The sequence below is a fragment of the Chrysochloris asiatica genome, unplaced genomic scaffold (genome assembly GCF_000296735.1).
Source record: "Chrysochloris asiatica unplaced genomic scaffold, ChrAsi1.0 scaffold00036, whole genome shotgun sequence".
In the NCBI taxonomy this organism is placed as follows: domain Eukaryota; kingdom Metazoa; phylum Chordata; class Mammalia; order Afrosoricida; family Chrysochloridae; genus Chrysochloris; species Chrysochloris asiatica.
Genome location: NW_006408554.1, coordinates 6,582,233 through 6,588,729, shown reverse-complemented (window position 1 = coordinate 6,588,729; position 6,497 = coordinate 6,582,233). Strand labels below are relative to the sequence as shown.

At 42.0% G+C, this 6,497-nt stretch overlaps 1 pseudogene; it reads left to right on the top strand.

Moving 5' to 3' along the window:
• Positions 1-6,240, top strand: part of LOC102827371 — a 97,886-nt pseudogene extending 91,646 nt beyond the window's left edge.
• The last annotated feature ends 257 nt before the right edge of the window (positions 6,241-6,497 follow it).

Genomic DNA, 6,497 nt, shown 5'->3' with positions numbered 1-6,497 from the left:
CACACTGCTTGCCAACCAGGTCCCCAACTGGGTCCACAGAAGCCCACTGAACATTGTAGGGCTTAACTTGCCGCTTCATTGCTGCTTTTACCCCACTTCCCCCTATTGGTGATGCATGTGGTCACCAATCAGAGCATGTATTTCTGTTAGTCTTGGAAGGGGTTTTCGTTGAGAGGACCCGACCACTTGCCTTGATGTTTCCTAGGGAAGCGATTTGTTTGTTCTTGTAGTAACAGTCCATCTGCCGCTATTGTTTTGTATTTTTCCTGTAGGTCTTTCTTTCAAGATGTATCTTTTCTTCTTCTAGTCTTTCATATTCTTTTGTTGCTTCTTGAATTGCTCAATATTTTGCCCATAGATTCTTTCAATATTGCAATTTAAAGCTTGAATTTTTTCTTCAGTTCTTTCAGCTTGAAAAATATTATGAGGTTCTTCTCTTTTAGTTTTCTAACATCAGGTCTTTGCACATTTCATTATAATATTTTACTTTGTCTTTTCAAACTGCCCTATGAAATCTTCTGTTCAGTATTTTTACATCATAATTTCTTCCACTTGCTTTAGCTACATTCAAGAGTAGAAAATCTTTTGATGTTCATTTTGGTCTTACATTTCCTTCCCATCTTTTTAATACTTTTTGTTTTCTTCATATATGATGTCCTTGATCATAACATGTCTGGTCTTTGGTTATTAGTGCTCAATGTGTCAAATCTATTCTTGAAATGGTCTCTAAATTCAGGTGGCATATACTCAAGGCCATATTTCGACTCTTGTGGACTTGTTTTAATTTTCTTCATCTTCAAGTTGAACTTGCATATGAGCAATTAATGATATGTTCATCTCTTGGCCTTGTTTTGACCCATGATACTGAACTTCTCCATTCTCTCTGTGATAGTTATGGCTTTATGCCAACTTGACTGGGCCAAGATTCTCAGTGGTTTGGCAGTTAAGATGTAGGTATTCCCTTAACGAACTCGAATACAATGTAATTGACTCTGATGAGTTCTGCCATGAGCTGCTAATAAATTGAAGGGATGTATTCTTGAGGATGTGGCCTATTTCCAATATATTAGATGCTTAGGTAAAACTTGTTTGCTTTCTGCTGGGTCTAGATCTTGCATCTGGTTCACCCTTCAGTCTCTGGTTCTTTCAACTTGAGCCAGTGGCCTGCTCTATTAGCTGCCAATTCTGGGAGCCATCAGCAGCCTGCCTGTCTACCTGCCAGACCTATCTGCCTGCTGGACCTGCCTGTCAATCTTGGTTCATCTGTCGCAGACTTGGGACTCCCCCATCTCTTCCTTGATATAAACTTCTCTTTACATGTGTGTAAATTTCACTGGCTTTGCTTCTCTAGAAAACCCAGCCTAAGATACTCTCTTTTCATAGATATAGTCTATTTGATTCCTGTGCATTTCATCCAGCGTGGTCTATGTGTGAAGTCACCATTTATGTTGCTGAAAAAAAGAAAAAAAAAAGATATTTGCAACGAATAAATCATTGGCCTTGCAAAATGGGATCTTCCAAGTTGTTTTTATCATCAAGGCCATATTTCCCAGCTAACACTCTTTCTTCTGTTTTCAGCTTTCGCATTGCAGTCACTAGTAATTGTCATTGCATCTTGATTGCATGTTTGATCAATTTTAGACTACAGAAGCTATTAAAAATCTTCAATTTTTTTCATCTTGGGCATTAGTTGTTGAATGCAGTGGAGTCAGTTCCAACTCATAGTAAACCTGCATAGGGTTTCTGGGGAGTAGCTGGTTGGTTTGAACCACTGATCTTGCAGTTAGCAGTCTAGTTCTTATCCAATTAGTTGATGTTGTTGTTGTTAAATGCCATTGAGTTGGTCCCAACCCATAGCGACGCTGTATAGGGTTTACAAGGAGCAGCTGATAAACTTTAACTGCTGACCTTGCAGTTCAAATGACTTTGCAGTCTGACGCATTAATGCACAGCGCCACACCAGGACTCCTATTAGTAGTGGGTGTTTATTTAGAATAACTGGTCTTCTTTGTGCTGTTGTCAGGTGCTGTCGAGTCAGTTCTAACTCATAGTGATCCTATGTACAACAGAATGAAACACTGCCCAGTCCTGCACCATCCTCACAATCATTGCTACAATATTCTGGAGTTACTCATAATGTTTCAATATTCAATATTCTCATGCTATCTGACAGTGTTCTACTACAATTCCTAAGGTTTTCGGTAGCTAAGCGTTCAGAAGTAGTCCACCTCTCCTCCTTTCTAGTCTGTCTAAATCCTGTCCACTCTGAGTGACCCTGCTGGTATTTAAAATACTGGTGGCATAGCTTCCAGCATCACAGCAACACACAAGCCACCACAGTACAACAAACTGACAGAAGAGTGGCAAATCTTCCTTGTAGGTACATGTATATTAGCCTCTAGCACTGTACTTCAGGAAAGATCTTCAAACATTCTTTTTTGATGTTAAACACAATGCCATTCCTCTTCAGTTTGCTATTCCTGGTATAGTTGTTGCTGTTGTCAAGTGCCATTGGGTTGGTTCCAACTTGTGACCGTGTTTAAAGTTTCTAAGCCAATTCAAAATGGCAATACTAGTCCATTACAGTCTAGGATTGTTGTTGTTGTTGTTGTTAAGTGCCATCGAGTCGGTTCCGACCCATAGCGATCCTGTACAGGGTTTCCGAGGGTGTAAATCTTTACGGGAGTAGAAAGCCTCATCTTTCTCCCACGAAGCGACTGGTAGTTTCGAACTGCTGACCTTAAGGTTCGCAGCCCAATTCGTAACCACTACGCTACCAGAGCTCCCTTCTAGGATAGCAATCTTTATTGATTCCATTTCATTTTTTATGATTTCTGAGTTTCCTAGATTTATGCTGTCTTAGTTATCCAATGCTTCTATAACAGAAACACCACAAGTCAATGGCTTTCACGAAACAGAAATGTATTCTATCAGCTTGGGGGACTAGAAGTCTGAATTCAGAGTGCCAACTCTGCAAAAATGTCTTTGTCTTCCTTCCAACATCTGTAGGCCTAGCATCCCCTGGAGATCTCCATGGGTTTTGGATCTTTCCCTGAATCTAAGAGCTTCACAGTGCAGGGACCCCAGGTCTACAGGATGCCATCCACTCAGCTCTTCTTTCTTAGTGGTAGTACGTCCCTCCTTCTCTGCTCACTTCTCTCTCCTCTTATCTTTTGTAAGAGAATAGGCATTGCAAGCCACTCTCCTGGGAATCTCCCTTACATCAGATCAGGTTTGTGATGTAATTAAGGAGAGTCCTGGAGTGGCGCTGTAAATTCAAACCCACCAGTTGCCCCATAGGAACCCCATACAGGGTCACTATGAGTCAGAACTTACTCCACGGCACTTAATAACACAAATCCCATCCTTAAGGATCCCTAGCAGTGTAGTGGGCTACACGTGTTAAACTGCTAACTGGTCAGGAGTTTTAATTCACCAGCCTTTCTGTAGGGAAAAATAAGGTTTGCCTGCTCCTATAAAGATTTATGTACAGCCTTGGAAACCCTATACATATATCACTATGAGTTGAAACGGACTCAATGGCATACAGCAGCAGCAGCAGCATTCTACCCTTAATCTTTTTATTGATTTCTCACATCGGATCATATCATGGGAGGCCATCGCATAATTGCCAAACCAACTGAGAATCATGGTCTAGCCAAATTGACACATATTTTGGGAAGACACATTTCAATCCATGATATTCTACCTTTTAGGCCCCAAAATTCATGTCCTTGCCACATACAAAATGCTTTCAACCCAATATGTCATCCCAAGCCTTCCAAATCCAAATTCCAGCCTGAGAAAAGATTACTCTTCATCTGTGATTCTCAAATATAAGTGATGTGCTAGCACAGTACAATGGTGGAACAGGATACAAGGTAGACATTTCCATTACAAATGCGAGCAATTGGAGGGAATGAAAAGATAACAGCACCCAGTAATTAAAAAACCCAGCAGAAAAATTGACGGTAGTTCTCAAGGCTTGAAAAGAATCCTCTGTTCTTTGAGACTGTCTAAGCAACAGTCCTGCCCTCCACACTTAGGGTATTGGCCATACACTCTGGATTCTGGGTAGAGGCCCTTCAACCTTGGGCTTCAGCTCTGCCTTCCAGGATTACTGGGATGACACTCTGCTCCCTTAGTTTTGGACAGCCCCATTCTTCTATTCCATGAGAGTGGTGACCCCACCCCCTTGGCCTGGCAGGCCTAGTTCTTCTAACCCCTCAGGCATGGTAGCTCCACCCCCTCAATTTCAGGTGAGGCCCCATTTTAATGACAGCCACACATTCCAGAACCAAAGTAGTGAGGAAGTTCATTCTCTGAAACTTGGGAAACTGTGGCCCCACCTTAGAAGCCCCAGAGATCATGGTTTTACTCTTAAAGAGGCATGGCCCTGCCTTTTGAGACTGAGGTAGCTCTACTTCTTACACTCCTGTCTTTTTAGCTTTTGCTTCCTGGTTCTTTGATCTCTAGAAAAGGTTAGTCCAGTCTCTGCTTTGCTTAAGCAAGTGTTACAAAGCTTTTTAACTGTACGAGTATGGAGTACTGGAGTCCTAGTGTGGTGCCACAGGATAAGCACTCGACCTGAAGGATGATTTCACAACTGTAGGGTGGGCAGTTCAAACTCACCACCTGCTCCTAGAAAACACTATACTGGGTTGCTATGATTCAGAACCAACTCAATGGCACTTAACAACAACATTAGTATGGAGTCCTGATGTGGCACTGCAGAATAATGCACTGGACCTCAAGGTCAGTTTGAACAGCAAGATTGGTGGTTCAAACTCACCAGCTGCTCCTAAAAAGCCCTTTACATTGAGTCCAAACCCACTCAATGGCACTTAACAACAACAGCCACCGTATGTGTCTGGTGTGGCTCTATAGGATAGGCACTGGACTGCTGACCACTAGGTAGGCAGTTTAAACTCACCATTTACTCCTTGGAAACCCTAGACAGGGTGGCTGTGAGTTAGAACAAACTCAAAAGGCACTTAACAACAACAACAGCAATAAGTGTCTAGAGGCACACCATTCCACCAGTAAGCCTTGGCCTGAAGGTAATCTGTTCTTTAGCTCCTTGGGTCAGAGAGCGTAACTTTTTTGCCCAGAGGCATCCCAAACAGCTGGTTGCCCAGAGGCATCCCAAACAGCCTGGATGCCTTCTACGTAAAGGTTCTCAGCTCTCTCACTCCTCTCAGTGAGTCAGCTTCAACGTCTTCTTGTGGCGACCTGCTTCTGTTGCTGCAGTTTCTCTGCCATTGCTTCCCACCTTCTGTGCCTTCTCCAGTGTTACAGTGCTCCTCACTTCCCTCTGAGCCCTCCTTAGAATTGCCATTGATGTTCATAATTCCACCAACAGTCTCTTCAAGGCAATCCGCACTTTTACCATTAGATAGCTTAGTACTCATCTAGCCTCTGCTCATTATCCAATTCCAAAACCATTTTCACATTTCAGGTATCTGTTAGAGTGCAGCCCATTTCCTGGTAACAAATTCTGCCTTAGTTCTCTAGAGCTGCTTTAGCAGAAGTACCACAAGTGGATGGTTTTGACAAACAGAAATTTATTCTTTCAAAGTCTGGGAGGCTAAAAGTCCAAATCCAAAGTACCAGCTTTGGATAAAAACCCTTGTCTCCTTTCAGCTTCTGTAGGCCCAGCATTCCTTGGCGTTCTCCATGTGTCTAGGAGCTTCATAGTGCAAAGAATCCCGATCCAAAGGATGGCCCATCTTTCTTGTGACAGTAGGTCCTTTGATAAAACCAATTTCAGAATGGAAATTTTTAACATTCTTATAATTTCAGGAATCCCCTAAGTCAAATCACTGAATGTTCAACTGATTTTCATGGTCTTTACCTCAATTCTTCACATTCAGTTTATCCTTGTTAATCATCTCATATCTCACTTCAAGAACTTGAAACAAAAATCTGTTGACTGACTACAGTGAGGATGACAGGAGTTGTGACAAGAAGGGTCCAAGTAGCGAAGACTATGAGATTAAAGTCAGAGTAATTGTTATCTGGGAAAGCTACAGCTGCTCAGCATTGGTAACCATGGGAGAGTCTCAGTACCCCAAGATTTGGCTTATTAATTATGGATACTACGTAGCAAAATTGTCAGGTAGCACAGAGGATTGTTTGATTTTATCAGAAGAAAATTGCCAGACAGACCTGACAAACAGGATCCGATACCAATTCAGACTCAACAAAGCAAGTAGTACTGGGCCCTCAGGCACGTCTTAGACTTCAGTCCATTAAAAGATTCCAAGTAGGCTTTTTAAAAAGAAAGAAAGAAAGCTTGGCCATTTTTAAGAAAGGTGAGTTATCAAGTATATGCCATGAATTTTCCTGTTCTTTTTTGTTGTTATTTGGTACCATGGAACACTTCTGACTGAAGGTGGCCTTACATACAATTAACCCTGCCTGGTCCAGCTCCATCCTGAAAACCATGTCTATGTTTCAGTCCATTGTTGCAGCCACCATGTGTGTCAATTTGTTTT